Genomic DNA, 11,026 nt, shown 5'->3' with positions numbered 1-11,026 from the left:
TTTAATATAAAATTAAGTGAGTGTTCAAAGATCTGTGTTCACTATTTTTATCTGTTTAATTTCAGTACTAACACATTTCACTAAAAGGTTTTAATTTACTTTGTTCATCACCATAAACACTTCAAGAAAAGCAGAAAAACATAAAAACATATTCACCCCCCCGTGTGTGATTCATTACCTAACAAGTGGTATCAGAGCAAAATCTGAAAGTAAACATATTCAAGATCTTGGAAGAATGAACACACAGAAAATCAACAGCATCAAAATCCCTACTTTTGATAAGACTAACTACACTCTATGGAAGAAGAAAATGTTGTTGTTTATCAGGATGGCCAATCCATTATACATTCAGATCCTCAAGAATGGGCCTTTCACTCCTATGATAAGAGTTGAGGAATCTACAGATGGAGACATGGTCATTCCAGCTCATTATGCTCCTAAAGATCCTTCAGAATAAACTGAGCCTGAGAAATAAAAGGTCTCTCTAGATAGTGGCTTACACCTGATCTTGATAGAGTCACTTGACAATGTAATGTACAATAACATTGTCAACTGTAACACTGCTAAGCAGATCTGGGAGAAGATAGAGATACTTTGTGAAGGAACAGAGGAAGTTAGGTCAAATCAAATAAGGATACTGATTTCACAGTATGAGGGTTTCATGGCTAAGCCAAAGGAAAACATTACTGATGTGTTTGAAAGGTTTAACAAGCTAATAAATGACTTGCAGCTGCATGATAAATATTATGAAGTTGAAGAAGTGAACTTGAAGTTTTTTCTCACACTCCCTGACCATTTGGAACAGAAAATCTCAGCAATCAGAGAAAGGAGAGACTTGAGCAGGTTGACTTTGGAAGTTCTATATGGAATCTTAAAAACATATGAATTGGAAATGATTCAAAGGAAATCATTAAGAGCTGGTCAAGGGCATGTTGTAGATGGTTCAAGTGCTTTAATTGTAAATGAAAGCCAGATCTCTAATGATGAGCCAAGACTCCAGACTCCAAGTGCCTCAACAAGTGAGCAAAGAAACAATGATTCGCAGGAGCAAGTCATACTGGAACTGGAGGAAGATGAGTTCTACACCCTGGATGAACTTGATAAGCTAGATCAATCAATGGCCTATCTAGCAAGAAAGTTCTCTAACATTAGAGTAAAGAAGCCAAAATTTTTCAAGGGAAAATGACAATTATTCAACAAATACAGCAGCTGGAAAGAAAAAGGGAAATACACACCTGATAGCAAAAATGGCTACAAAACTGGATCTGTTAACAGATCAAAGATAAGATACTATAATTGTGATGAACTAGGCCATTTTGCTACAGAATACAGGAAACCTAAGAAAGCAAAGAAAGACAAAGCTTATCTTGAACTGGAAGTAAAGTATGAAGCTCTTCTGAAGAAACAGCAAAGCAAAGCCTATATTGCAGAGGGAAAGAGTTGGGATAATTCTGATAATGATGAAGATGAGGAAGTTGGAAATTATGCATTTATGGCCTTAGAGCAAGGAGAGTCATCCTCATCAAAAGCACAGGTACCAACTCTTATCACCATTGATTTAAATGTGAGTCAATATAAGGAAGCTGTTGAAAAGATGAGCACATAAATGTTTCACATTCATACAAGTATGATTGCTGCTAATGAAGAGGTTAGCAGATTAACAAAGATAAATGAGAAGCTTGAAAATGAGAAACAAGAAACTGAGTTATTGCTAGTAGAGCTTGAAGCTGTGAAACAAGAAAATGCATATCTGAAGAACAAGCTCAAGTGTGCAAATGAGATTGAAGCAGTGTTAAGGGAGAAGCTAGAAAAGAATGAAGTCAAGTTGAAATCTTTCAGGAATGCATCTGAGTTGGTTGGACAATACCATGAGAAGAACAAGCCATGTGCTAATATTGCTATTGGTCTTGATTATGATGTCTTGAACAACAAGAAGAAAGTTGTAGGTGAAAAAAAGAAGCAAATGAAAATGAAGATGTTCCAGCTGTGCTTAAAAAGGTTGGTTCACCTATGTTCAAAGCATGTGAAGTGGATTTCAGTGAAGAAGAGTTGATCATAAAGCAAGAAATTGCTGATGAAGACAATGAGAAGAAGAATGCAGAAACAACTCCAACTTCCAAAGATGAAAAGAAGCCCATGGTCAACCAAGATTCCAAGACACCTGTCAAGGAAGTGAAAAGTGATGATGCAAGAAAAAAGAAGAAGAATAGAAATGGGAAGATTGAGATAAACAAAAGCAACAATTTTGCTTATGTTGTAGATGCTCCAAGAAAGAAATTTGAAAAGTGTGGCTCTGTGAATCACCTAACCTACCTTTGTAAAAAGGTTGTTAACAATCCAGTTGAAGGAGCCTGCAAGTATAATGAAGCCAAGGCAAATGATCCCTATTCATTTTATGATAAGTTTGGCTGCATTCCCTGTAACTTAAAAGTGATGAAAAGTTGTCACAAGCTGAGAATAGATCTCAAGGAAGTCAGTATTGGATCTACAGCTGCAAGGGAAAATGCACAAACATCTATGAATGTTATTCCTTCTGACACCTCTAACTCTACTTTTGCTAAATCTGTTAACAAGAACAAAGTACCCAACACTGCTTGGGTTGCTAAACACACTTAAACTCATTGTGTGCAGGGCAAAATGAAGAAGGTCATATGGATCATAGACAGTGGATGCTCCAGGCATATGACAGGTGATAAGGCCCTGCTATCACAATTTGAGGAGAAGGCTGGCCCTTTGGTGACCTTTGGAGACAACAACAAAGGATTCACAATGAGATATGGCAAGATTGTTTCTGGAAATGTTGTCATTGATGATGTAGCATTGGTAGTTGGTCTTGAAATAAATCTTCTTAGTGTCAGCCAATTTGTAGACAAAGGTTTTAAAGTTCTATTTGACAAAGAAGAATGTATCTTCATTAGCAAGAAAACCAATGAAGTTGCTCTGAAAGGAGCAAGGAAAGGAAGCTTGTTTGTTGCAGATTTGGACTCAACAAATGAGGATGGAATTTGTTGCTTCTACACCAAGGCATCCATAGAGCAAAGCAAGTTATGGCATAAAAAACTCTCACATCTAAACCACAAGGCAATCAACACTCTGGTCAAGAAAGAGTTGGTGAGAGACATGCCAAAATTAGAGTTTGCTTAAATTGAAGTATGAGAAGCCTGTCCTAAAGGAAAAATGAAAAGATCAAATCACAAGTTAAAAACTGTGAATTCCATAAGTGCACCACAACAACTTATTCACATGGACTTGTTTGGGCCAGTAAATGTCTTATCAATTTCAAGAAACAAATATGCACCTGTGATGGTGGATGATTTCTGAAGATATACTTGGGTAGAATTTATGCACTCTAAAGATGAGACTCCACACATCATAATTGAGCACATAAAGAAGATAGAGAAACAAGTTGAAGATCAAAACTGTGTGAAAAGATTGAGAAGTGATAATGGAGCAGAATTCAGAAATGCAACATTGAGTGAATTCTGCAAAAATAAAGGTATTGTTCAAGAATTCTCTGCTGCTAGAACACCTCAACAAAATGGAGTAGTTGAGAGAAAGAACAAAACATTAGTAGAAGCTGCAAGGACAATGTTGCAAGATGCCAATTTGCCAACTAGTTTTTAGGAGGAAGCTGTAAATACTGCATGCTACACTCAAAACAGATATCTCATTAACAAAATTCATGGCAAATCACCTTACTCAATCATGTCTAAGAGAAAGCCTACTGTAAAGCATCTTCATGTGTTTGGAAGCAAGTGTTACATTTTAAAAGACAACTCTGAATATGTGGGAAAATTTGACTCAAAGGTTTTTGAAGCAATTTTTCTGGGATATTCATTAGAGAGGACTGCCTACAAAGTCTATGTAATTGATCAAAAGAAAATTATGGAAAGCACAGATGTGACTTTTGATGATGACAAGTGTCCAGGCTTGGAATGTCTTAATGATAATGAAGCTGAATCCCTTGCATTTGAAAATCTCAACATTGACAGTGATTCTGATGAAGAGGCTGAAGTCAATGTACAACAGATGACAAATGAAGAGACTGCTGAACAAGAAAATCTTGAAAATGGAAACTCATCTCATACACCTGAATTTGATAGCACAAACTCAGAGGGAGAAGGAGAAGAAGAATCTACTAGCCATACCAATAATGAAGAAAATGATGAAGGCACCAATCAATAAACTCACACCAGAAAATGGGACAGGAGTCACAATCCAAATGCAATAATTGGTGATCCCAATACTGGTGTAAGGACTAGAAGTGCAACTGCTAATGAGTGCATGCATGCATGCTTTCTGTCTCAAGTAGAGCCTAAGAAAACTGAAGAAGCTCTAATGGATCCTGATTGGATATCTGCCATGCAAGAAGAGCTTAATCAGTTTGAAAGAAACAAAGTTTGGGAGTTAGTTCCTGCACCAAAGAACAGAAGTGTAATTGGAACAAAATGGGTGTTCAGAAATAAGATGGATGAAAATGGTACAGTTACCAGAAACAAGGCAAGGTTGGTTGCAAAAGGCTATTCACAGGAAGAAGGAATTGATTATGATGAAACTTTTGCTCCAGTTGCAAGACTTGAAGCAATAAGGATTTTTCTAGCATTTGCTGCACTTTCAAATTTCAAAATGTATCAAATGGATGTCAAGAGTGCCTTCCTAAATGGTGAGCTAAAAGAAGAAGTTTATGTGCAACAACCACCTGGCTTTGAAGATCCAGAATTTCCAGACTTTGTGTACAAGCTACTCAAGGCTCTATATGGACTAAAGCAGGCACCTAGAGCTTGGTATGATACATTGTCAAAATTCTTAATTAAACATGGTTTTACTAGAGTTACCTTAGACAAGACTCTCTTCTACAAGAAGCATGATGATGATATGATCCTAATACAGATCTATGTGGATGATATTATCTTTGGTTCTACTAATGAAAAGTTGTGCCAAAGATTCTTTAAGCTTATGCAGAGTGAATATGAAATGAGTATGATGGGGGAATTAAGTTACTTTTTTGGACTTCAAGTCAGTCAAAGAAGTGATGGAATCTTCATAAGCCAAACTAAGTATGTCAAAGATTTATTGAAAAAGTTTGGCATGACTGATTGTTCACATGCATCTACACCTATGTCTACAACAACAAAGTTGGATGAAGATAAAAAGGGCAATAGTGTAGATATTTCAAGCTATAGAGGGATGATTGGATCATTACTTTACTTAACTGCAAGTAGACCAGACATCATGTTTGCTACATATCTGTGTGCTAGATTTTAAGCCAATCCAAAAGAATCACATTTGATGGCTGTGAAGAGGATTTTCAGATACTTGAAGGGGACTCCAAACTTGGGATTATGGTATCCTAAGGGAACTGGTTCTGAAGCTGTTGGATACATAGATGCAGATTTTGCTGGATGCAGGGTTGATAGAAAGAGTACTAGTGGAAGCTGTCAGTTTCTTGGACAAAGACTTGTATCCCGGTATAGCAAGAACCAACAATCTGTGTCAACTTCCACAGCTGAAGCTGAATACATAGCTACTGAAAGTTGCTGTGCTCAAGTGCTTTGGATTAGAAATCAGCTAATGGATTATGGCCTAGTGTTACACAAAATTCCAATTATGTGTGAAAATACTAGTGCTATATCTATTGTGGCTAATCCAGTTAATCACTCTAGGACAAAACACATTGATGTAAGGTACCATTTTATTAGAGAACATGCTGCAAATGGTACCATTGAGCTCATTTTTGTTCCAACAGAAAAACAATTAGCTGACATTTTTACTAAACTTTTGGATGAAGCAACTTTCACTAGACTTGTAGGTGAAATTGGAATGCTTAATTCTTCATCCTAAGGCAAGAACTCGGCTAATGTGTTGCAGCAGATTAATTTCTAATAAATCAAAATATATTTGATTTAATTGGAAATTAATTGAAATATGAATTATAAATATTTCAGAAATCTCTACATATTTATTTTTCAAAAATAAAATTCAGCTTGGAATTTTTCAAAATCTAAGTAACTGTCTGGATGCTGATTTACATTTTCTATATGTAAAATTAGCAAGGCAGAATCAAAGTAATCAAAAGTACATAGAGAACTGAGTTCTCGATAAGTCTAATTGACTTATTGACAAGTCATTTTAAGACTTCTCGAGTGAGTTCTCGATAAGTCAATTTCCTGACTTCTCGATAAGCTTTATTATGACTTATCGATAAGTCATTGTAGAGTTCTCTATAAGTGTTAATTCACTGAGTTCTCTATAAGTTTAATTTTAGACTTATAAATAACTCAGAACTAAAATAATTTAATCCAATAAATTATTTTGGTAAAATTATTCTGATTTTATTTGCCAAAAGTATTGGCAGAACTGTTATGAATTAGAACTCTGTGTCCTTGGTGGTAACTTGCTCAATTGGAGGCCAACAAAAAGAGTTCAATGAGCAAGATATGAATGCATCTTTGGGTCTTCCAACTGTAAATCTAGTGGAGGTTCCAACACATGATGAACTAACCGAGTTCATGGATTTCATCAAGTATGGTGGAAGAATCAACCTGGCAAGTCTGAACAGAACAAACCTAAGGAAGGAGTGGTCCTTTGTGTTTGATTCTATAGTAAGGGCCTTCACATGCAGGAAGACAGGATATGACAACATCTCAAGTGTGGTGCAGAAGCTGGTGTTCTCAATAGCCCATAACAGACACTTGAATGTTGGTCTATTGATCCTGGAAGAACTTGCAACCAGGCTAACTATGCCCCAATCTACTAGAGGTAAGTAAATTTTCTTTCCTGTATTTATTATGTCTACTTTAAATCATAAAGTATCAGACATACATTTGCTGAATGGTATAGACAACACTAAAATAGGTAATTGTAAACAAGTGTCCAAAATCATATTTGGTTCACTTACTACAAAGAACAAGGTAACTGTAAGTCTGAAAATCACTCCATTCATGATGGAGAGGTTTAAGACTTACCCTTACCCTATGCCTGGCATGAGATCAAATGCGCAACCTAGTACAACTATGTTCCCTGAACCCGTAGAAGTACAAATACAGGAAAACCAACAGGGGCCTTCCCAAGCTGAGACCAATTCTTCAAAACCAATAGCAGTCAGGAAACCAACCACTTCATCCTCTCAAAAGGGTGAAGTGAGTAAAAAGAAGAGAAAGGAGGTAACCCCTACTGTACTGAATGAGATAGGTGAGGAACAAACACCAACTGAGTCACCCTTGGTCAGAAAGTCAAAGAAGGCTAAGCAAACTGAGTTGACCACTCAAACCACCTCTATATCTTCCAAAAAGGATGCAGTTGTACAAATAGGGTCAAAACTAATTCTACAGACATCCTCTCAATAGGGCGTTTCTATTGAAAAGAGCATTCTCCCCAATGCATCTTGTAATGAGTCTGCACCTGCACTAGATCAAGTTCTGGTGTATGAAAGAAGAAATAAGGATGGCACACAGAGTGAGAGCACATCTATTGAAGCTCCCTCATTCACTCAGGGGGAGATGCCAACACTCACTCATGATCAAACTCTACTTATCTCTCAAATTTCTTCTTCTCATAATGTGTTTGAATCTAATTCTCAAGTACAACCCCATTTAATTGACTTGGTTCAAGAAACCTTGCTCACCACCCAGACACTTCATTTAGATGGTGAGAGGCTACTAGCTGGGGTAGACATTGATGACACCATCAAAACCATGGGGGATTCATCAATTTTTACTGAAAACCCCATAAAGGTCACAAATGCGCCTTCATGTGCAAATCAGCCTTCACAGGTTGTTAGGTTTGAGGGTAGTACTCTTGAGGGGGAGCTATCTAAATCCTCTCCAATTCAATTGGAGGTTCCTGTTCCAGGAATAATTCCCCTCAAAACCCTATCATAAATTGCATTAGCAATTGATGCTAGGAGTACAATTGCCAATGATCCTGTTATAGAGGAGGCAAGTATATCACATTCATGTGACAGTGCTTTGCAAGAAGCACAAGGGTTTGAGACTGGTGCATATGACAGTAACCCAGTCAAATCCCCTCCAATTTAATTGAAGATTCCCACCACAAGTGGAGAACAACAACTTGTCATAAACACAGAGAAATCTGTGAGTCAAACTGTGACTCCTGTCACAGGTGGTTCTGATCATACTCAACAACCTTCCACCTCTCAAGCTCAACAAACTCATCTAGTCTCTAACTGGCTACAAGAAGCTGCAACTCAACCTACTCTTGAAGATTTCAGGGTTGATCAGCTAGCAGGACTTGCACAGATCTCTCAACAACTCCTGACATCAGATATGTCCAATCATGACTATCAAACTGATGTGGAGGATCAATAAGCCAAAATAGTAGATGAAGCTGGCAGAGATGCAAACTGTGATGCCTGATTGGATAAGGAATTCAAGATAGAGATGAACACACTCTTGGCACAGTTTAGAGAAGAGTATCTCATCATTCTGGGAAGCAATGCCAGATGCCTGTCTCCACAGGAAGTCTATGATGCAGTAAATGAAGTAACCAAAGCTCAAATCAAGGCCTTTCACAATTTTGGGAAGGCCCTCATTGTCACATTAACTAGCCATCAAGATAAAATCACGGGAATGGTGAGAAGAAAGATGGATGAGATAATCCCCTCACAGGTGGAGATCAAGAATTAATTCAAAACCTTTTCTGAATAAATGTCAAGGTATGATCTAAGTGGGGTAGACAAGAGTGTCACACAACTGAAGGAATCCTTTGTAGCCTTGCACAAGGTAGTTCAAGATCATATAACAAATTCTAATGACACAAGGTGGAAGTTGGATCAAATGCACACTACAAGATACACTCCTTCCCCTTTGGTCATTGATGAAATACAGAAGCATGTGCAAGCTTCATTTGGACCATCTACCTCAACCTTTACTTCAAGCTCCTCTACTCAAGATATTCAAGACTTCAAGGCACAAGTTGCTTCTCTAGAGACCTCAAATGCCTCCCTCAATGCCTAAGTTCAGGCTTTGACTTCTCTAGTAAAGAATCAACAATCAGATATTAAAACCCTGGTGGACTCTCACAAGCATCTCCAAATGCAGAATTCTGTTGCTTTGGGGGCCATCATGGGGAAACTCAACATACAACTGCCCTCACTACCTGAAGAAATTAGGCCAGAATTACCAACTCCCCTACTCATGCCTGTCACCAAGACTAGGGGGAAATTGAGGCTAGGATTCAACAATCCAGGGATGCTAAATCTAAGTCTAAAAAGCCTATTCAGGTTGGTCAAAGCTCTTCATATGCTCAAGTCTCTCATGATGTTGGAAAAGAAAGACTTCAAAAGGCTGCAGAAGGACCAAATCAAGACCAAAAATTCAGTGAACTTCTTGTAGTACTAATAATGTCTCTTCAAAACAACTACATGACCAACAAGAAAGCTTTGGCCAAAAACATCAACTTCATTAGGGCAGTAGTTGTGAAAATTGATAATTTCTCGGAGAAAAGAATTGTTGTGAATATCAATGATGGTGGTGTGGACAGATGTCTTCAGGTGTCTCTTCCAAATCTTAAAACCTTAAGAGCATCTAAACTGGATGTAATGATTGAAAGAGTAAATCCAGTTATTCAAGATGACACTGTTGAGTGGCATTTATGATACTTTATTACGCTCCGTAAAACTTTGAATTGGTGTATTTGTACTCAAGTTATTGGTGTTTTAATGTGTTTTCTAGTGTTTTTGCATTTTCAGACATTCTGCAGGTAATCAGGTGAATTAGCGTTGTTTTGGTGCTAATTTGGTGTTGAGAAGGTGTTGTAATAAAAGCTCGCGAAGACCAGCTCAAATCAAGAAGGAAAAAGAAGAAGTCAAAGTTTTGAACAGTGAGCCAGCGCTCCCGCGCTCTCAAAGCGCGCGGCCGCGCCCAAACATCAAAAACCCCGCACGCCCGCGCTGATGAAGCTTGCGGCCGCGCCGTGTCGGGATAGAAGAATCCTGATTCTACTTGGCTTTTGAGAGAAAGACTTCTACATTGCTTGGGGCTACTATATAAACAACTTTAGGTCGTTTTTTATAAGATATCAAGCCAGAGACATATCAGAGCTAAGGAGAAGATGACAAGAGACCTATAGCACAATTCAACAAAGGCGAAGACGATCTAGTTTAATCTTATGAATCTTTGTTTTGTGTTGTAATCTTGGATGCTCATTTCTTGTTTTGTTGACCCTATACTCTTGTGTTAACTTTGATTATTATTCATTTATAAAGACTACGTTTATTATACCATGCTTTCATCGGAACCCACGTTGATGATGAGTCCGATAATGGGCTAATCGTTATCGTGGGGTTCTAGCGGATTTATTTATGGATTTCTTTAGTTGATTTGTTTCGATGCCTTAGTGTGTGGTGATTGTATGATAACCTAGTATAGGTTGTACTTATTCGTCTTATGAACGTCGTGAACTTATAAGATAGTGTGTTAATTCTTAATGAAGCGAACGTGAATTTAAGGATTTAGAACTTGCCATGCTAGCATAGGTTCATGTATTGATATGCATGATTCGTAGGTAATTTTAACCATCTCACTTGCCCTATGTAATCACGATTGATAACTTATGCATTAAACTGTTATGTTGTCAAATTCTATAGACATATAGGGTCTCAATATAATTGGTATCTATTCAGCTTCTATCTCTTTTGTGGATGTCTGGTAGCATGGTACTCGTACAACGAAAGTTGGCATTTATTAGTTTTGTGTTATCTGATTAGTGTCATCACCATTACATGCTAAGGTTAAGAATGAAAAGGCTATTGAATGAAGTACTTAATGAAATTAGAATCCCATGTTTGTCATATATATATTAATTCAATCATTCTTATTCTCTTAGTTATAATTGTTAGTTTAATTATTAGTTATAAACAATCTGAACGAGTTATTTGTCTTAGCATTGAATAATAGCCATACATTGTTGCATAAGTGCATAAATTATAAAGTTAACCTAAACCAGTCCCTGTGGGAACGAATCTGATTTATATCTTATACTAATTGCGAACGTGTATACTTGCGTA

The sequence above is a fragment of the Apium graveolens genome, chromosome 8, assembly GCF_009905375.1.
Source record: "Apium graveolens cultivar Ventura chromosome 8, ASM990537v1, whole genome shotgun sequence".
Classification (NCBI taxonomy): Eukaryota; Viridiplantae; Streptophyta; class Magnoliopsida; order Apiales; family Apiaceae; genus Apium; species Apium graveolens.
Note: the sequence above shows the minus strand (reverse complement) of the source record.